The 22,275-nt window shown below is 44.6% G+C and overlaps 1 protein-coding gene across 2 annotated transcripts in view; it reads left to right on the forward strand.

Annotated features, from left to right (window-relative positions):
* The first annotated feature begins 496 nt into the window (after positions 1-496).
* The window catches only part of BACH2 (BTB domain and CNC homolog 2), a 334,588-nt gene continuing 312,809 nt past the window's right edge, over positions 497-22,275 (forward strand). For both annotated transcript variants that reach the window (XM_046676518.1, XM_046676521.1), the window contains exon 1: positions 497-923. The gene's annotated coding sequence lies outside the window, so the exon portion shown is untranslated. The remainder of the gene's footprint in view (positions 924-22,275) is intronic.

Consider the following 22,275-nt stretch of genomic DNA (forward strand, 5'->3'; position numbering starts at 1 on the left):
GTCAGGTAGGGGGGCCCAAGGAGCATCTTTTCCTGCCCCTCCGGGGAAACGCCAGACAACTCAGGAATCCCAGGCTTCGAGGTCCTGCTTTCTTTTCTGGGTGTAGCGCCCCGGACTCTGCCCCCTTGCCCACGTGCCAGCAGCCCTCGCCACTCCTCCCGCCCCACTCGCCCCCAGCCCTTGTCCTTCAAGGCCCCTGCGAGACCCGGACACGGCCCGACCGAGGCAGCCTGTGAGCCTGGCCCGGAGCAGGAGGCTCTCCCGGCCGCGCGGCCGCACAAAGCAGGGAGAGCGGCGGCGGCGGCGGCGTGAGGCGCGCCCCCTCCCGCGAGCCGGCGGAGCGCGCGCCCGCCCCCCGCCCCAGCCCCCGGAGCGCCATTCGCGGAGCGGCTTACGCCAGTCGCCGGGCGTACGGCGCCCCAGCGGCCGGGGAGGTGCGCTGCCCGGCTCCCGTAAAGTTATTGTGAATGGGGAGTGGGTGACGTCAGCGCCGAATGTCAACAATGTAGCGATTGAGAGTGTGGGCGTTCCGGGGAGAGCGCGAGCCGCGCGGCGAGGAGCAAACAGCGCCGAGCCGCCGCCGCCTCAGCAGCAGCAGCAGCAGCAGCAGCAGCGACCGTGCGCGCCCGGGCTGCGGCCGCAGCAGCGCTAACGTGAGCGCCCGCCGCCGCCCTCACCACCCCGCCTGCCTACTCCCGCTGCCGCCGGGCTCTCGCTTTCTCCCCGGCCTCCCCTCGACCCTTCCCCTCCCCCTCCTCGGCACACTCGGGGGGCTGGGAACGAGCTGCCATGTGATGCGCGTCCTCTCCGCGAGCTTTCGGTGACCCCCGAACCGCCCACCGCGCCGGCTGCCGGGAGGGGGCTGCGGGCTGGGAGGACGCGGGGAAGAGGAGGCGGAAAAGGACGCAAAGTTCTCTGGCGAGGTGAGTCCCCGGCCCCGGGCCCCGGGCCCGGCACTGGGCGGGGCGGCGGGGCAAGTTTGCGGGGGGCGCGGGGCAGGCGGGGAGGCGTGGGGAAGCGGCGCCGGCGGGGAGCCGCGGCCGCGGGGCGCGCAGCCGTCCGCCGAGCGCCCTGGCTGCTTTTATGGCATTTTCTAGGAACGGGAAGCGGGTGGGAGCCGAGCCGGCGGACGCGCCGCGGCGAATGTGCGCTCCCTCGCCTGGCTGTTTACGGCGGGCGAGGCGGTATTGTATTTTGCTCGCGTCGACGGGTGTTTTGGAACAGCAGGAGGAGGAGGAGCAGAGGGTAATAAGTCAGGCGTGGGGAGGGCGGGCTGGAGGGAGGCGCGTGTCCGCGCGAACCGGAGCAGCTGTCAGACCCACGGCCCTGCTCCCGGACCCGCCGGACCCGCCAGACCCGGGCGCCCGGAGCCCCCAGCACGCGATCCCCGCGCCAGGCCAGGCGGCCTCCTCCCTGCCCGCGGCGTCCGCACCCGGGGCTGCTCCTCTCGGACCGCGGCCGCCGGCCGCCGCGCCTTTGCACTCAGCTGTCAGTCGCCGCCGGGTAGCAGGGACCGCCGTTACTGGCGGGGCATCAGAGCCCAAGTTTAGGGTCCCAGGAAGAGGCAGGCTGGGGGCCTCGCAGCGCGGACGTCGTCCTGCGCGCTGGGTGGAATCCCCACTAGTCAATGACCGGATTATCGGAATGCGTCCCTGAGAGCTGAAACCGAGGGGCTCGTGCATTCAGAGAGGGAAACCTTGCACTTTTCTCCTCCCAGGATTCTGCATGAAATCAAAGTGCAACATGCACACTCTCTTCCCCTTCCCCACACTTCACTCTCCAAGCCCCAGAAGCTCCACCTCGGAGAGGAGTTTATCCAGGGGACACCTCTCCACCTCCCCATGCCGAGGCGCCCTGTGAGCCTCCCAATTCTTCTCTTCCCGGGTGGGTGCTCGTGTGCCGAGCGCCGATAGAGAGGGCGGCGGGCGGCGCTCATGGACTACCCCAGCTGCCCGCGAGAGGGGACTCGAGTGAGCATCTCGGCGACCTCCGTCTGGCCGAGGATTCGCAGGAACTCGGACCGTGGGAGGAATGGGCACGGCCGGGTGTATGTGTGTGAAAGGAACCGCGCACCCCTAGCTTCGGGGGTCGTGGGCGCGGAGGTATCCCCGGCACCCTCTCGAGTGTAGGCGAGTTTGACAACTTGGGGGAAGTTCCGGCGCAGCCGCTGTCCTGATGGTTTTGTCTGTGGCCGGAGAAGGCGCGCCTCACAGCTCGCCCGCCGGGTCACCACGGTCGCCGCGATCCGTGGCCCCTGGGAAACGAGAGGGATGAGGAGGCCCCACCGCCCCCTGAGCCGCAGACTCCCGGCGCGGGTAGCGAGACGCGGCGTTCCTCGGTTTTCACCTTCGCTGCAGTCTCTCACTCTGTGTAAATTTCATCTGTTGAGTGTGTTTAACTAAAAAGGGTAATTACTTTAGATAAAAATCCTTTCCTGCCTAGTGGGAACCTTGGCGGAGATGATGCCTAATGAGATATTTTGCTTTTGTCTGTTTAGAGTAAAATTAGAGATGTTAACTCTGATAACGGTTTTCTCAGATCATTAAAATGTAACATGCAGGAAAGGCATGTCGAGCTGCGAAGGCTCTGGCTGACATGAAAGAAGCTGAGCGTGAAAGGCTGCCACTCCTTCGGTGGAGAGGGCTATTTTGGTAAGGCAGCAGGCGTCTTGCTTAAAATGTGCGATTGCCCCACCCTGGTTCTCCGGCAGCTCTCGAGTAAATGGCATTTTTCATTCTTGCAGGTAATAATAAACGTGAGTCAAAATGACATCTTGTTAGAATTAGTCTTTAGTCTGTAAGAGAGATTGCAAAATTACAATGTTGCATTCAAACTGCTCCAGGGAAAGGTCTGTCAGCATTTCCATTATAAAATCAGTTTTTCAGGAGTTTATAATTTCACCACAAAACTTCCAGTGGCTGAAATGTTTTTCCCTTCTAGTGTTGTGGTTGAAAAAACTTCATTGATTGCCCACTTCCATCCTGTTTGCTGTTCCTGAAACTTGAACATCATTCAAATGGGGAACCCAGAAATGGATACACAGCCATGGAATAAAGTACTTTTGTTAGAACATACTTTATTTGTGCAGAGCAATATTTTCATTTTGGATTTTGAAAGGCTTTGGGTTTGCCATTTGGTAATCATAAATGTGTTGAATTAATTCTTGTGGGATATGTCGATTCTGCAGGTGGATTGAAATGTCAGTTCGTATTGTGTATGCCAGGATTATATGTATGGAAAAACATTCTCCTCATATAAAGTGTATGTCTGAACTGTAGCTAACTTATGAACACTCATGTTAGTTACTTGTCCGTTCTTTGTGTGTTGCATTTGAGGAGCTGCCATAGAGAAGAAGGAATAAGGCAGAAAGAGAAGGAGGGAATCAGGACCCCCCTAATTCACTTTTCAGTATTACTAGTGCCTAGGAGGAAGCCGTTTATTCTCTTTCTATTGAATTATGCCTTCGACTCAGTGTCTTGAGGCAAGTCCCTTCCAGTCACTCACCTCTGGCTGCTGTGCGAGGGGCTTAATTATTTGCAAACTGCCTTGAAATCCCTGGATGAAAGGCACTGCATAAGTGCAAAGTATTGTTATTCAGATATGGAATTTAATGATCCATTACAGTTCATCAGGAAAATGCACTTTGCAGTGATGGTAGGAAACGTTTCCACCTGATAGAGGGTAATAATAACTGCTTAAAAGTAGGTTCAGATTACAGATGAGACAATTAACTCTAGCCATGTGCTCTTCAATTTGTTGCAATTCATTTTGTGATCAAAGTGAGTCGCAGAGAGCCAGATGGTCAGGTTCATGTTCAGCTCTCTCCTAGGCCAGCCCTTCACTTCTGGGCCCACTGTCTGCACAGCCGATGGGACTTATTCATTAGCGCTTGTGAGCTGTTACTCAGAATTGTGATCCAGGCTCCTGCCATGCCAACAAAAGGGCTCAGGCCAATCTGTATTGTTGGGAGCAGTTTAATTTTACTCGGATTAACTCACACTTAGTGTCTCTGGTATGGATCCAGCCTTAACAAGGGAGGAGAGAAATCCTGGTGGCTCTCCGCTCAGCTGTGCCGGGCTCCACTGCCCTGGTTTTCATACCTCCGATTTCAGAGGGTATGGTGTCTGGCTTGTTGTGAATGCTGGCTTGACTGCTGAATGAATAGCGGAATAGTTAGATAAATAAATATCCTTCCTGTTTGCCTGAGGGGGTAGAGAGCAGGACCAGCCTCATGGGCATGTGACCTGCACCATTGCACAGGGTCCCCCTCCCCTGCTCAGAAGGACCTCACACTTGGTTTAATCTTTTGCTGTTGTCTTCTTAAAATCCGTAATAATGCTTGAACACAGGGCCCTTCGTGCTCATTTTTCACTGGTCCTGGTGAGGAGGGTCCTGGCAGGGAGTGGCAGGCGACCACTACTTTGTCTCAGCTCCTTGTTGTCAACTGTTGCCAGGCAGGAATGGGTGGGAATATTGGCTTTGTGTTGCCATATCGTCTGATTTTTCCAAGGGAAGCTGGCTGTCTGGGTTTTTATGTGGAATCCCCTAATTTTTAAACATTAGCTCAACATTTTTTAAAATATTGGATGAGAACATATGTAAGAACTAGAGCTGGCCTGCAGGCTACCTGTCTTCCACCGCTGAATGGGCTAAACCCTCTTATTGTTTAATATTTCTGGACTCGGCAATTTTCTAAAGGCCTGGCACATAGTAAGCAATTTGTGAGTCCCAACCAAATGAGTGGTCACTTGGGAAAATTGAAAGATGCAAGAAAAACAAAATTCGAAATCAACACTGAGTCCCACTTGGGGATTGATCACTTTCTTTTTAACAGAGAGTACAACAAGAAATTACCTATTTCAGTGACTCCTCAGAGCCACCCTGTGAAGTAGGCATTGTGCCCATTTTGCAGAAAAGAAAGGTTCTCATTTTATGTTGGAAAGAATTTCATCTGAATGCGCTGTGTATTTTCTTGACTGTCTAAAGGTTATTTCCCCATCCTATACACACAGTCCAGCCCTGAGTCAGTGACTGGGTATGGGATAGGGACCCTAGCATACAGAGAACACAGTCCCTACCTTCACATCCAAGAACAGTGAACAAAGTATTTCTCAAAATCTGCGATTCAGACAGCAGACACTGCATATGCCTCCCTGTTCCTCTCCTTTCCCTATCTGGATGTTGAAGAAGCTTCAGTGACATATGACCCTATCAGAGGTGCTGGCAGTTCAGAAGTCAGGGCTGGTTGCAAAACTTGGCATTTCTTTGGGAAAGAAGATAAGAGGCTTTCGGCAGAGCTGGAGCCACGTTAGAAAAAGCAGCACCAAGACCTCAGGAATGACAGAAAGGCACTCCTGTATTGTCAGCAACAGTGTATAACCTATTCCTGTCCCATCTTTAGATTTTAGGTAAATGTTTACAAATTTTAAGTCCAAACTGAAACCTGCTAGGAACTAAACATTTTGTAAACTTGGTAAGATTGCCCAGAATATTACTCGTTTCTTTTTGTCTAGGACATTTAGTAGAAAAGCAGTTTTTTTCCTTGTCAATTCCAGGTTTTACCTTTTCCTTTTATTCCTTTTTCTTTTTTGTTGATTTCGAATGTCATCCTGGCTAGAACTGAATCTTAATCTTACTATCAGCATTCTACTCAGCTTCCCTGGAGCTGGAAGTGTCCTCAGAATCACCACTATGTCCTTTGCAAGGTCCATTTCTTTTCTAAAGAATATGGAAATTGAACTTTGTCCTACTAGTGGCACTACTGCAAAAATCAGGCGGGAATTTTGCCTTTGTTTTTCCTTGAGCTGTTTTTGCCAAAATAATAAATCTCCCCAATCTGAAAGCATTTCATGTACTGTTTCGTTCTAGTCATTGGAATTACAGCCAAAATGTCTCTTAGTCTTCCCCAGTGACTTCATAATCACCATTTCTCCAGCATATTCCTGCAGTTAACTTTTCTTTTGTTCTTTAGCCTGATGATAAATCGTCCTTTGGTTCTGAGATGTGTCACTTTCCTCCTTGACCTTTTTTGTTCCTCTCCCGAAGGCTGTAGGATGCCCTGCTGATGCCCCTGAGACCTGGCGCTCGGCTGCCAGCTCTCTCCCATCCTTGTGTCCTCGTGTCCACTCTCATCTTCTCCTTTCCCAAGCATTTACATTTTCCGCTTTCCAGTCCTCTCCTACTCCTTGTAATTGTCTTCAGTTGTTCCTGAGCCTCCAGCTGGCTTGTGGACAGACTCCAGGTTAGTTTCAGAAGAAAGCTTTTTGAGTTTCCAGGTCCTCCATCAGCTCCAGTCTTGCGCCATCCTTCTCTTCTCTCTGCCCTGTCACATTCTGCAGATGCTTCAGGAGTTTCCTTGGGACTCTCCACGAGCCTACACCATAGAAGCCTTAGACGTTCCCTCTGGAGATTCAGGTTGGGAGAACCCAGTGTGATTATTCCCATTCTTAAGTAGTAACACAAAGTGAAGGCTCATACTCGGCAAGTTTCCTTAGGATCCATAGATCCTAAGGCAATGTTTCTTTTCTTCCCATCCTGTATTCTCAGCAGCAGAAGCTCAGGGATGCTGCAGAATGGGCCAAGTGTCCAGAAATGCCATTCTTTAGAGACACGTGCCTCACTCATTTACTAGACAAACATATTGAGTATCTCTTAGGTGTCAGGCATGGTGTTAGGAGATGATGGGGCTAGTGGGGAGCAAACCCAGTCCTGGTCTCGTCCCTCGTGAAGCAAACGATCTAGTAGGAGGGGTGATGTTAATCAGATAATAACAGATAACCCATTGCCAGTTCTGTGAAGGAAAGATAGTCTCTGCACCAGAGGGTGTAATGGGGGGCCCTTGATCAGGCTGGGAGGTTGGGGCAGCCCTCCCTGAGGAAATGTGGAGTGAGCTGCCATCAGGGCCTGTCTGAAACTTGGGGCCAGCTCTTTCCCCCTGGCCTCCTAATTCTATGAATTCAGTACTGTCTTTGGCCCTTTGGAGTATTGCATAAACCATGATATAACCCCTGGACCATTTTGGCAAATAATGGTTCCTGTATACAGAGTCCAGAATTGATTTATTTACCTGTGTCTTTAGAACCTGATAAAAAACAGAATTAATTGCCAAGAATTCTGTTCATTTCCATCCTTGGAAAAAATGCAAGTTAGCATTCTTATTTGAAACATAATTAGGGTCATTTGAACAACATTTGAATGACTAGAGCTACACAGATATTCCCTCCTGGGTGGCTGACATGTATGGCATCTAGGCAAGGATCTTTAGGGAAAATGTGAGTCTAGCTTCTGTCTGAAGCCGCCGCCTACTCAGAACAAGAGAGTCTCCAGCCTCTGCAGACCAATGATGATTATTTAGACCGTTCTTAGCATAATTTAGGAGTGTTGACAGTGTCTGTTGACTTTACTGTATGCTAAAACCCCTGTATTTTCTTTTTCTTTGATAATAGCTAACCTGTGTTGGAACTTCCTATGTGTTACTTATATTGGCTCATTTAATCCTCATGACAACCCAGAGCTAGGCGTGATTGTTAGAAGCTGAGACACAGATGTCACCCAGCTAAAGAGTGGTGGAGATGGGATTGGAAACTAGGTGTCTGACGCGAGGGCCTGTTTTCTTAACCACCATGCTATTCCCCCCCCCCCCCCCCCCCTTTCCTTTTCTTCTTCATTTGAGGTCAGAACACTCTCTAGCAGTTCTCGGAAGTGGAAATATAGGCCAACTCACTCCGAAATATTGAGTATTTTGTTGACATCTCTCTGAGAGAGAAAATTGAAAAGTAATTTGTCAGTGAACCTGAGTGGCTATATCTCTTGTCTTTCACATGACTCACTTTCTAATAATTGCATTCTCCAGGTCCGAGGGTCCATTGGGAGTTCAGAGAGTGGGACGGATGACACAGAAAGGCAACTGAAGAATTAGGCATAGAATGTGAATCTCATGGCTGTGTCCCCATGGTTTTCCTGTAGCTCAGGCTCCTATACTCTTGTAATGGGAAAAATTTGTTTCTTGCTTTTTTTATTGGATGAGGTAGGAAAAGGTGAAAGAAAACATTGCTAGAATAGGTAGGTTATTCTACTGAAGAGGAAGAATTTCATTCAAAACCAATTCCATCGGAGCTCCTAATTAGAAATATTAGCTATGAGTTAACAGATAAAAGCAGGTAAGCTTTGCTCTCGTTCTGGTTAATTTCAGGAAGAGATTATCTTGCCAGATTAGCGTGTTGCAACTCTCCACCGGAGATCTGAATAGTTTGAAAGGACTCGACTAGGCAGTTGGCTTGGCAGTGACCTGGCTTGCCTCGGGTTGCGGGGTCACTGTTTAGAATGCTGACTCAGCTCTGCCCTGGGCCAGACACCCAGACTGTCTTCTTTAGTCAAGAGGCATTGTTCTTGGGAGCTGCTGGAACGTGAAGCATACGTTTGAAGCTCAATTTGGAAAATGATGAAGTGTATGAATGCACTGTGCTTATTTTTCAGCATTTAGTTCAAATCTTGGAGGTGGCTAAATGGGGAGACGCTTAGTGTGTCACTGTTGGAGGTTTTAAGTGATTAAAAAAATCAAGCAGATGAGTGCATAAAGATTTCTATGCAAACAATGATGAGCTTAAATTAAAGCTGCTGATTTAGTATGAGAATTACTTGCATTGATTTGTAGAATATCTATATGGGTTCAAGATTCCATATTATGCAAATGAATGAGCCCTGAAGAGTCAAACTGAAAAAAAATGAAATTAACTATAAAAGATATTATTACCCATTCAGCAAGAGGAAAGTGTAGACATGCTTGGAGTTAACCCTTCCTTTTCCTATATCTCCTTGGGAAGATCAGTATCTGGGATGATTATCTGTGCTGCAGTTGTAAAGAAGCTAGGCAGGGTCTGCTGTCGCTTCTCCCAGCGTCCTCTTTCTGTCCTTCACTCCGCGCTCTGCTGCCTTTGGGCCACCCAGTGCCCTTAACTAGTCCCCTCCTTCCTTTCAAAACCAATCTCAGAAAAGAATTTCATGAGCACAGTTTACTAAGGTATAAATAACTGAGTATACCTAGCATATTGCTTCTTTCTGAGGCATCAGCACATTCATAGGAGACAAAAGCGAAGAAGTAAAACCCTGAAGATGGGAATAGTGGAATTTCACACACTGGTAACCTGGGGATGGGAAGAAATTTCTGCGTGAAGAGAGGGCTGTTTATAAACCCAACCGTGGACGAAAAATATAGACAAGCAGATTAGAGGGTGTAAACCACTGTAATATTGAAAATATAAAGGGCAGATGATTTTTAATGTGATACCACATTTGTCAGTGACACACCGGATCTGAACACGTAAACCTGTTGCAGCAAGATGGCACGTTACTTGACATTTGAACTGTGCTTCAGGGGAAAGCCACTTGGTCTATAATTAGGAATTTTTGTCAGTCAGTAGCAGTGAATTCTGAAATACTCTACTATCCTTAAATGTTGAATTTTAAAAGAGAAAAAAAAGCAGTGGATCCCACTCATCTGCCTCCTCACCCCCACAGTTTTATTAATAAAAATTGAGTTGATCAGTTTACTTCAGAATTGGTATGCCCCATACTGTTAGCATCATGGTGACCTCTGGAGTTTGGAGAGGTTGATTGATTAATGAAGCTGTGTGTATTTGAGATGGAGGTGTTGCGTGCTGAAATTCACCCAGTTGTGAAGTGTCTGAAGTGCCTCCTTTACGACCCCTGCCCCGCCGCGAACTCCTACAGCAACCATGCGATGTTGAGTTGATGGCGCCATCTAGTGCCAGTCTGTGGAACTGTCCTGCTGGACTCCCCTGTCTCCTTCTGCCTTTGCCGTGGGTCAGCTCACTTAGCGGGGTGTGGACAAGAGTCCCCTCGGTCTGGGAGTGCACTGTCTGTTGGGGGACCGCTCTCTAATTCCTCCTTTCCTCTTTCATAATTTAGTTATGCCTCCGTGCCTTCCTTTCTCCCTGACTCCATTTCTTTCTGTTTCTTTCTCTTTGTAGCCTTTCTTCCTTCCTATTTTCTCTTTCAAATCTTGGTCGATTTTTTTTTTCAGCAAAAAACTCCCACAAAACCCATACTCACAACTGATAAATATAAAGATTTTTCTAATGATACGTTGTGTCAAAGTAAGAGACCAAACACCATGCCTTGTAAAGTGAAATTAACCATTTAAACCGTGTTAAAGAACCAGAGTGAAACTAAAAAGTCCAGAAGTCTCATTTAGGAAACTGTCCCCATCTTCCTCTATTTAGACGTTTCCTCAAACACAATCGAGAGTGTTTTCTTTAGTTTTTAATTGGTTTTTGAACTTCGTGTTGTTACAGTATTATTTTCTCTTTTTAAATTGCAAATTTAATCTCTCATTCATATTTTAAATTTGAGACACTGTCATGGAATATCCTGGAATGCCATCTCCCTGGGATGGCATTGTTTCTGTGGGAAAATGTGTTCTGAGTTCCAGACAACCTCTCTTGTCGATTTCTGGCTCTTGTGTTAAATGAGAGAACAGAGATGAAAGACACGTAGGACACAGCCTGAGATGTGATTATTCCATAACGTTTGTGGGATCTGAATTAGTGTACAGGTTTAAGTGTCCCACATCAAACAGTAAATTTTAAATTTCCACTTATGTTAAGCATCTCGATATTGTGGGTTTGAAAGTCAGTCCCCTCTGAAAAACAGGAACTGTGCTTGCCTGTTACCAGTTCTTGTGGTCGATATGGCAACTATTTTGATTTTTCAGAAAAGCAGTTAAATCCAGTTAAAATTAAAACCAGTTAAAATTAACTGGCTCATGAGATTTGAATGCAGCTGTTCCACACGTCACAACACTGAGAGCGAGTTGTTTATTTATGACCACTGTTAATTATTATTAGTTGTTACTACTACTTTTTGAGCAGCGGCATAGATTATTTATATTTTTTATCTAACCTTGGAAAATAGGAACTGCAAGAGTCGAGAGGTTCCTGTTTGCTAATTTGCATGTACCTTGTTTTTGTTTTTGCTGGGTAGGTGTGTGCACCTTATGTATGCAAGAGTAATTTAGCATGTCAGCAGTTTCCTACCAGAAGCGCTTGCTGACTCATGCAGCTGTTGCAGCCTCAGCTGGCCTCACTGTAAACTGCCCACAGTACCCACGTCGCCCGTGGAGAGCCCTGGGGCCGCTTAGCTCCTGCTCCTCGCAGGCTTTTTTCAGGTCTGTGGTCGCTGCTGAGCTGGGTCCCTTTCTCCTTCCAGCAGCCAAACACAGCCTTTTGGTTACGAGGTAGAAAATTGGGCATATTTCTGCCTTTGTAGAGACTGCCTGAGAATCACAGCAGTTCTGGGAATCCCTCAGGAAAACTGATTTTTGCTTCATTTTCTGGGAATCTAAGGGGAGAAGGGGGGAGGGGATGATCATAAAGGAAAGGGAACGTGCTGTCATTTCTTCCTTAGCACCAGAAGGAACTTGCATGAACCTTCAACTTAGGCTTTCTTGGTGTGACTGAAACCTGACCTGCTTCTCCCTGCATGACCCGTGTGCCCGGAGGAGGGAGGCAGGGGGCAGGGTGCTGAGCCGCCAGCCCCACATTGTTTTGTGGGGCTCAAGTCCTTAAGTAACGACAGATTTTGTTTATATCCGTTGCACGTTATTAAGTTAAAAAAAAAAACAACCTGACCTCAGGTCACTATAAAGCTGGCATGTGTTTTCAGAGATAGTTTCACTGTTTGTTTTTGGAGTTTAGTTCTGCTTATTTTCATCTGAAAGTGCGAAATGTTACTTTTCTTGAGGTTTCTAAGTAAACTTCCTTTTGTAGATACAAGTTGATCAAACCATCTTAAAGTGTCTAGAGAAGGATGATTAAAGTGAGATCAGCTGGGGAAAAGGAAAGCTTTGCACACCCTTGAGGATTTCTCCTCCTTTTTTTTTCTTTTTTTAGCTTCAATAAGCGTTCTGAAGCAGCTTTGACCAGTAATAAAGAAAACGCCAAGCCACAGTGACTGTGTGACATGGTGTTGATGGAAGTGCTGGGTTTCCGCCGATACAAATGACTCATCAGTATCAATAGAATTGTGACTTCTAATAATAACACAGTGCAAGACCTTCAAAACATGTGGTTTTTAGCCCTAGCTGTTAGTGAAAGGTTGGAAAATATTAGTTTGAGCTTTTTTTTTCTGATCTCTTGATTTCACCCAAGTATAAAGTTGTTTTTTGTAGGTGTGCTGATCGTACTGTTGTTTTTTCATCTTACTGTTTTTAGTTTTGTTATGACCAAGTAGCCAGACCATTTCATCGTTTAGAAATCTGTGCAGTAAGCAGCTCCTGTCAGGGCTGTGTTTTGAGGGAAATGTGGCTGAAAAGCAAATCCTCCCTGAACAGAGAAAGGAAAAAACTGGTACAGATGACAGTCCACCGAGCTGCCTGCCTCCTACACAGCGTCTATTGTGGAGGGCTGCGGTATTGCTGACTAGCCCTATTGCCATGTGAGTCATTGTCAAAGGATTCCAAGAGGAAGGTTAACAGAAAATGCTAGTCAGAGGAAACAGCAGAGTGGAGAAGGAGCCGTTGTCACAGGAAGAAGGGTGCTGCCCGGCTTCCACGGCCGAGGGGCTGCCTCGGACCCTGAGCGTCAAGGGAGTTTTGGTGTGTGGTCAGACTCTGCAGCCTGTTTACTTGTGTCTATATATGGGAGCACTCTTGTTTTTTGTTTAGTTTTGGTTTGTCTTTCCTGCACCTTGGCAGACCATCAGAGATCACTAATCTTAGCTCTGTACCACAGCGGTCTTCAAGAGCCTTTCCTTTTTTGCAGTTAGTAGTGAAAGCAACCGAATTTCTAGAATCTAAGAGCACTGTCTCCATTTACATTCATATAGTTTTTTCTTTCTAAACACTTCATATTAGAAACGATGTCCCTCATTTGTTTCCTAGCTACTAGAGCCAGAGGCCTTTGCGCCTTGCTGGCTACATGAGCCTTGATTTGGGAAATAAATGCTTTCAAGGGGAGGCACAAAATTAGAATTTTGTTAGTTGAAATTTTGTGTCAATCTTGCCTCTTTCACATTTTGTTTTAGATGGATTTTTTTTTGGGGGGGTCTCCTACCATTGTCTCTGCATTTGGGGTTTTTAATCCAGTACCTCCCTGGTACGCTTCTTACCCTTGTGTCTTGCTCCTTTTGGGCCTCATTTTCTTTCCCTCTCTTGGCAAGTGTTTGCATTTCCTTCGCTGTGTGAGCACTCACCGCTCCTCGTTGGTTCTGCTACGTTCTGTTCTCTCGGCCCGCGTGCCCTCCCTCCCTTTTCACGCTGGTCTTGGACAGACCTGATCATGCGCACACGCAGGCGCACACTGTACGTGCATACACATACACCCACGGGCACACGTGCACCTCCACGACGCCCTCCCTGACCCTTGTCCTACTCAGGGAGACCCTCACGGTGGCCTCAGGTGCTGCTGTTGCCATCCCTGCCGGCAGTGGGCTTCTGGGAGGGGTCGTGCGGGTGGGAAGGAGGTGGGAAGGGGGGCCAGAGCTGGCTTCCCGCATGTGGCGGGGCAGTGCGTCCTGGGCTGGGGGCTGGGTTCTGAGGAACCAGGAGAAGGCCCGAAGGAGGCCCGGCTTCAAAAGCCAGGGAGGGGATGGGGCTGGGCTCGGGGAGATGGGTAAAGGAAGACAAGACCTTGCGATGGCTCTGCCACCCAGCCTTGAGTTAGAGAATCCACCTGGGGTCAGAAATGCATCTGGGTGGGGGACGGTGGCTGAGGAGAATTAATGGGGGAGCAGGCCTGGAACCCAGGGTGTGAAGGAGGGCCAGGGTCTTCCAGTTCTCTTCTGGCTGTGAAAATGTTCACACAGCCTGGTCAGTCCATGAGAATGGGGCAGGGGACACACAGTGAGTAGTGGCCTAGGCTCTCTCCTGCCTCCTCAGGGAGGCCTTCCCTGACTGCCCTGTGGCTTCAGGGACGGCCCCCCTTCCTGGGCACCCCAAGCCCCTTCCACTCCTTCCTTTTCTGCTCAGCTCTTATCACCCTCAGACGTCCTGTGTGTGTTGCTTGCGTGTTTATTCTCATCCCCCTCAGTATGACATAAGCTCCAGGATCTCAGGGGTCCTGCCTTCCTTTGGTCCCTGTGGTTGTCCTGGTGCCTGGACAAGTGTCTGCCACTAAGGGGGTACTCAGTAAATATGTATTTGTTGAGTGAACGAATGAATGGACTCATTGACTCTTCCCCCTTAAAATTCACCTGTGGCTTCTTGCTGTCAGCAGAAAAAGCCCAGATTCCTCAGCAGAGCCTTTAAAGTTCCTTAGAACCTATTCCCACCCTCCTGTTTCAGGTACAATTTCACTAACGTTTTCTTCTTGTTGAACTTTAGTTAAATATCTCTTGAACTAATTTATGTTTTATTTTGTACAGTTTCCTAATGTATGAGTTATATGTATTGACTCTGAAGTTCTTTTAATTTCTCCTAAATTCCTTCTTGGAGAAATCAATAATTACTTATTGAAGGCTTGGTATTCTTTGCAGAGAACTCTCTTAGGCACAGGATACAGTGTGTGGAATATAATTCCAGTATAAAGTATGTGATCAAGGGCCAGGATGAATAGTAGAGGTAAGTGTGGTAGGAGTTGGGAGAAAAGAGAGTCAGCAAAGATTGGAGGACTGAGAAGCCTTAAAAAGAGGAGTTGGATCTGTATATGTCCTCAGAATATTGTAAGATTTGCAGAAATGGTCCTTAATTCCCTGGTTGATGCCCTTCATGATTTTATAGATGACAGGTTCATCAGCTTTATTGTTCCATAGCGATCATTTTTAGCATAATGTCCCTTTGACAATTCATAAATTAGACTTTCTTAAGATGTAATGAGTGGAGGGATGAAGCATTCTTAAGTGCAGACCTATGAAATTCTTATATAATATTACAAAAAGTTTAAAATGTATGAGGAGTCCTTCACTTTTATTCTTTGGAAAAATGTGAATAGAACTTCTGTTCACTAAAATATGAAGAGTGAGAAAATAAGCTCAAATTAGAGATATTTGTGGCACATCTATAGGACTGATCCAGCACATGTAAAGAACACATATGAATCAAAAGAAAAAGCTAGACAATGCAATAGAGAAATGACACTGTGCATTCATGTACTTAAACAAGCACTTCACAAAAGAAACCCAAATGGCCAGTTTAATAATCAAACACATGCAAGTTAAATCGTAACAACATACCAGACACACTCTCTCGATTGGCAGAAATTTAAAAGTCTGACAATACCATATGTTTATGAGGATGTGGATGAATGAGAGTTCTTGTATCTAACTGGTGGGAGTATAACTTGATACAATTACATTGGAAAACAGTTTGTTATTACCTAACCAAGTTCAATCTGCTAATAATTTACAATCCAGAAATCTTATCCTAGATATACATCTAGAAAAAACTCTTACTCACGTGCTTTAAGAAACACAGACAAGGGCTGGCCCCGTGGCCGAGTGGTCAAGTTCGCATGCTCCGCTTCGGCGGCGCAGGGTTTCACTGGTTTGGATCCCGGGTGTGGGCATGGCACTGTTCATCAGGCCATGCTGAGGTAGCATCCCACATAGCACAACCAGGAGGAGCCACAACTAAAACAAATACAACTATGTACTGGGGGATTTTTGGGAGAAAAAGCAGGAAAAAAAAAAAGATTGGCAACAGTTGTTAGTTCAGTTGCCACTCTTTAAAAAAAAAAAAAAGAAACAGACAAGAATGTTCAAAGAAGCCTTGTTTATAAGAGCAAAAACTGGAAACAACCCAAATACCCATCAGTGTTGTATCAAATCAGCACATTTTGCTCTGCTGATGTCCGGGGGTACTATTTGGTAGTGAAAAATGAGCTAATAACACCACATGGAGGAGGGTGTGTCGGGGTATCATGCTTGGTGGTTAAGAGCAAGGATCTGCCTGGGTTCAAACTCCGGTTCTGCCACTTATTTTGTGACCTTGGGCAAGTTTCTTAATCTCATTATACCTCAGTTTTCTCATCTGTACTTTGGGGAAAATGATAGTGTCTACCTGATAAAGTTGTTAGGAGAATTACATGAGTTAATATTTGTGATATACTTAGGAGAGTGACTGGCATGTAGTAACTCCTATGTGTTAGTTAAACAAATAAAAATGTATGCATCGATATGGATGAGTCTTACAAACATAATGTTGAATGAAGCAAGACAGAAGGATATGTGCAGTATGATTCCATTTATGTAAAGTTCAAAAGCATGCAAAACTCAATATATTGTTTAGGGATGCATATATAGATGGTGAAACTATAAAGAAAATTAAGGGGATGATTGTCACAAAAAAATCAGTATGGTGGTTACCTCTGGAGGTGATGGAGCGGGATGTGAGGGAGAAGGGACTTGTTGGGGGCTCCGAAGTCCTGGCAGTGTTTTATTTTCCAACCTGAATGGTGATCTCAAGGATGCTCTTTTTTATAATTAGTTTTTAAAATGTATGTGTTTTTTTGCCTATATGGATATATATGACATAGTAGATAATAAATTTTTCAAAGGATTTGTGAGTTATTTTCTGAAACTATTTCTGATTTGATCTGTTATTTTAAAATTACCTCAGAGAATGCCAAGCCGAAAGCAGCAAGATGACATTTAACAGGCATAAATGCAAATTCCTACATTTGGGTTAAAAAAAATAACTTGTTCAAGTGCAGAATTCGTACACCTGCTTGGGACCAGTTCCTCCACGAGATTGCGAGCCGCCAGTGCAGCGTGGTTCTTGCAGAAGGTGACACCTCCTTAGAGCCGCATTAAGAGAGCTGTCCCGTTTAGATGGGGCACTGCGGTAGTCTCGCTCAGCTGTTCTCAGGCCTGGATGTCCCATGTCTGGAATCCTGTGCCCCATCCCAAGGGAGTATTTTTTAAATTTTTGTTTATTTATTTTTAAAGATTGGCACCTGAACTAACAACTATTGCCAGTCTTCTTCATTTTTTCTTCTTCTTCTTCTCCCCAAAGCCCCCTGGTACATAGTTGTGTATTCTAGCTGTAGGTTCCTCTGGTTGTGCTATGTGGAATGCCACCCCAGCATGGCCTGATGAGCGGTGCCATGTCCATGCCAAGGATCCAAACCAGCAAAACCCTGCGCTGCCGAAGCAGAGTGCATGAACTTAACCACTCGGCCACGGGGCCAGCCCCCCACGGGAGCATTTTAAGGAAGATCCTGACCACCGAGGGAGTGTCCTCTGTGATCAAGATGTTTAGGAATCTAGAAATTGGCCAGTTCTAAGGGCAGCCAAGGAAGTGGGGATATTTAACATGGAGAAGAGGAAATGTAGGGGGAGAAAGGGAGTTTTCCATCATTAGAAGAGGAAGCTGACTTTGTTATCCCACAAGTCAGATCCCTGCCATGTGGCGGAGGCAGGTTTGAGCTCCTGGTTGCTGGAGATGCCCAAGCAGAGGCTGTGGGAGCTCCCTCAGGCTTGACTATAGCCTGGCTCCCTGACCCATGGTCCTTGGACCAGCAGCATCAGCATCACCTGGAGCTTGTTAGAATGCAGAGTCCCAGGCCCATCCCACACCTACTGAATCACAATCATCATTTTGTCAGGATTCCTCTGGGGGGACACAGTAAAGTTTGAGAGGCACTGGGCTAAATGTTTCTAGGATCCCTCTTCATAATTCTTAAGATTCAAGGATTTTATTTAGTAAACCACATACTCAACTGAAAATTGTCAGTTCATATGTGACATTATCAATTTAAAACGCCTGATTATAGTTAACAATACTGTATTGTACATTTGAAAGTTGCTAAGAGAGTAGATCTTAAAAGTTCTCATCATGAGAAAAAATAAATTTGTAACTCTGTGGTGATGGACATTAACTAGACTTATTGTGGCGATTATTTCACAATGTATTCAAATATCAACTCACTATGTTGTGTACCTGGAACTAATATAATGTTATATGTCAATTATATCTCAATTAAAAATAATTTTTAAAAAATCTGTTATATGCACATAAAGCCAAACACATATTTGTTGCTGAATTAGTTTGAAATAGATTTGTCTATTTTCCCTCTGAAGTAAAAGTTAGGTTGCTTATGTATTCAGGCAGCTTACAGCAATTACAATATAAGATATCAGTGTTTTTTCTTTTTAATATATAGGACGAGATTCTTGCTTAAAATTCTGTTAATTTCTTTGAATTTTTTCTTCTATATTCTTTAAAATTTCCAGAGTAGATTAAAGTTCTGAATACCTGTTAAGAATACTTAAAAGAAACATTTAAATAATAAAATACCTCATAATACACTGATTTTATGTTTAGCCTGTTTGTTTGCTTGTGCATATAACACATTTTGACCTTATGGGAACCTTTGAAAGCTGGATATTTTGTAGTAATTCTCCATGGTGCTTCTTATCTTTCAGATTCTAGATCTGAGATCAGGCAAGTAAAAGTTTTACCTTTTTCCCCTCAAAAGACCATGACTAACTTAAAGCTTATCTCTTTTTTTCCTTAAATATTTTGCTGCTTACCCTTTTAACTGAGGAAGTTCAGGCGGAATCCGTGATTCATTTCATCTTCTCCTCTTTATGTAATTAGTCATTTAGTCTTTGATGTCCATAGTCTAAGTAATACTTAACATGATAGTCATAAAATTCCAAAATAAAGAAGTTCTGAAATGACTTACAATGAGCTATAAAATATGCTTCACTGTGCGGCAAAACTGAATGGGAAAAACTTCTCATGAATAAAAGATTTTCTTTAAGGCCATGTAACCATGAGTTATTTGGTTTTTAGCACATATTTCCAGATCTATTTTCTTTTGGCATATGGGAGAAAGAAACTATACTCTGACAGTTGGCTTGGATCATATTTGGTGTGTGTACGTCATCTAGATGAGATCATGGATGACAAATGGCTTTATAAAATGGTAAAGGACTATAGACATTTTAATAATTTTTGTGCATTATAGTTATGTTTTAATTTTAATTTAGCAGGGTCTCCCCTCCTTTTATAGTACTGACTTAAAAAAAAAATCAAATTCTGCCTTAGTGAGATTCTTTATCTTTTGATTTCTTAGTCCATAAATGATTGTGAACAAGTGTCACCACACTCTCTTATGTTAGTAACTGGCTGTGAGGTGAAAGGCTAGACTTTTTCTACCTGCTTGCTCACCAATGCTTATTTTGTTCATTCGTTTCTTTATTCATCCACTGTGAGCATATGCTGAGCACTAGCTGTATGCAGAGCTCTGGGCTGGCTGCTCTGGGAAGGACATAGAGTGAATGACAATGCCAGCATCCAAAGCATTTGATAATTTATAAGTTTACTTTAATCATCATAGCACCTGACCAAATTTTAGATTACTAGATCACCATTTTAAATATTCAGTAGATATGAGAGTGATGTTGAACTTAATAGCTGTTAAAAATACAATTTCTTGAAGTATATTCTTTAATTTTTAAGAGCAAGGTTTGGGAAGATTGTTAGGTATCCCTAAAGGGTTTACCTGATCTTAGGTTTTCTCAGAATGGCTTGAAGCACATATTCCAGTCCAGATTCTAGTCTGTGCTGTGGAGTATGGGAGCCACTAGCTACACGTGACTTTTGAACACTTGAACTGTGGCTAGTCCAAATTGAGATGTGCTGTGAGTGTAAAGTATACATTGGACTTCAAAGATTTGGTATACAAAAACGAAAAAATAGCTTTTTAGTAGTTTGTTATTTGGTTGCATGTTGGAATAATATTTTACATATATAAGGTTAAGTAAAAAATATTTTACCTCTTCTTTTTACTTTTTTTTTCAATGTGGCTCCTAGAAAATTTGAAATTCCAGGTATGGCTCCCATATTTCTATTTGAAAGTGGTGATCTAGAGTTCAGAGTGATTGAGGGCTCTCAGGGAAAAGAAGATCAGAGCTTAACAGAGTTTTAGAGATGAGACACCCCCGACAGAAGGCGCTTGCTCAGAGAAGAAACCCCGTCTGCACCTTTGCCCTGCTTTCAGAGATGCCTGCTTTCCTGGACCCACGAAAAGAGCATTGGTGTAGCAAGTATTTATTTAATGTCTACAATGTACAGAGCATTGAAGGGGATTAAAATAAATATCACACAGGTCCCTGCCTTTAGGAAAAAATCACCTGCTTGTTAAATCATGGTATGAGAGAGAAATAGCTATTCAGCACTGTCATCCAAGAACTGTGGCACACATGGTGGAGGCAATCCATGGAAAAGGAAAAAGAGGTCACCATGGCCTGCAGGGGTGTCCCACAGTGGGAGAGACTAGGCGAGGAGTGAGTAGGATTCCAATGGGCAGAGGGAAAGGAGCATTGGCCGGTCAGGAAGGGGTGTGGAGTGGGAACAAGAGACAAGAGATGGGAAAGCACAAGACAGTGAGAGGTCAGTGAGAAGAGAGAAATCATTTCGTGGATGTAGGAGTGTCAGGTGTAAGTAGAATAAATCTTGCATATCTTTAGTTGTTAGGAAGTTCTTTAAATAGCAGAATTGGTAATACCGTATTGTCAGTTACATTTATACTTACATTTTATATAAGCTTGTAACTTAAGAATTCTTGGAGAAGTACGATATCATTTAATATTTCAGGCAACAGTGATAAGCATTTGTATATCCTTTTTGCTTAAAATGTGCTGTGTTATGTCATTTGATCTTTGCTGTTTGTTCCATTTTAGAGAAATGGAAGCCAGAGAAGCCGAGATTGCATAATTACTGGTAAAATCTTGAATTTGAATCCAGCTCTTTAGCTCCATTTTACTATGTTGAGCCAGTCTGATTTTCACACCCGTAAATCTCTTTCTTGAGAGAAGAAGCTAATTTTATTATATTTAACTTTTTAATTCAGTTACATTGTACATTGAGGAAAGTACACATATCACATATTCATCATACTGATGAATTTTCACAAAATGAACAGTGATAGAACCAGCTCCCGGATTAAGACAGAACATTACCAGTAGTGCCCTAGAAATCTCTCATGCTCCCTGCCAGTAGCTACCCCGCCCATGCTGACCATTATTTTGACTTTTTACAGCATAGACTTGCTCTTTATATAAAGAACTCTATATAAATGGAATCAGATAGCATATGATATAGTACTCTTTTGAGTCTGGCTTCTCTCATTCAATAATATGTTCATGAAATTCATTCATATTGTTAGATGTAGTGGTTGATTTTTGATTCTCAATGCTATACAGTCCCTTGTATGACTATACCACTATTTATTCATTTGTGTAGTTTTCAGTTTTGGGGCCCTTATGGAAGAGCATTGCTGTTGAAGTTTCCAGAACGTATCTTTGGGTGAACACACATACGCATTTCTGTTGGGCATAGATGCAGGCGTAGAATTACAAAGGCAGCTTAATTATTGAATTGTTTTGTGGATGAGGCTGAAATTTGGCTTTGTGATACTCCTTGGAAGAAAAGAAAGAAAAACTTCAAACTTTTGATGGCTCAGATAATGTATCAAAATAATATTAAGGCAACCATTACAAGAGGATCCAAGCTCAAGGAATTTCACTGCCTTATCACATTTTTGGAGGGGAGAATGAAGAGGAAAGAGCAGCCTTTCATCTAGGTAGAGTTTGAAAGGGTTAAGATATCGAAATACTGAATTCGTCTCTCTCAGGTTTCTCTTAACGGTTGAACTTTTTTTTCTCCAAGAGAAATTCTGGCAGATGATAGTGGAAAATTGAGGTTGTTACCAGAATGACTATTATACCAGGATGTAACAAGCAGTGAGTAACTGGGGTTGTATGTACTGGGGGCTGAGGAAATAGAGCTGGGGGTAAGTGATAGGAAATTATATGACAAAATCTATAATGAAAGCTACAGTTCTCAAAATTTTAGTGAACTTTCCTCCATTCCTCCCTCTTTTGTTGAGGATAATTTGCAGGCAGTTGAATTTGCATTCTTGCAAAGAAAGCAATTACAGATTCCCTATCCCGTTTTTAGAAAAAAATGTTAAGGCAGACATTTATCCAGAGGCATCCTGGCTGAAGGAGTGCAGTTCTAGGATTTGCCAACACAGAAGACTTCAGTGGCTCCCTTTGCAGCTTTTTAGCATTAATGATGATCATTTAAAGATGTGTATTTTATGTTTAGACTTCCAAGAGTTGTCGAACTTCAGCAGACTGGGCAGAGGAAGAAATCCTCCCTTTTTTCTGTGCTCTGACTCAGGATGGCCCTGGGCAGGTTACGTGGGAAATGGAAACCTGGATAAAAACTCTGATAGTTTCTTTGGCCTCCGTGGACAAAGAACGTTGTTGCTCTTTCTTATTAATGGTAAATGAAAATTCTTTTAGAGT

This window comes from Equus quagga, chromosome 11 (genome assembly GCF_021613505.1).
Source record: "Equus quagga isolate Etosha38 chromosome 11, UCLA_HA_Equagga_1.0, whole genome shotgun sequence".
Taxonomy (NCBI): Eukaryota; Metazoa; Chordata; class Mammalia; order Perissodactyla; family Equidae; genus Equus; species Equus quagga.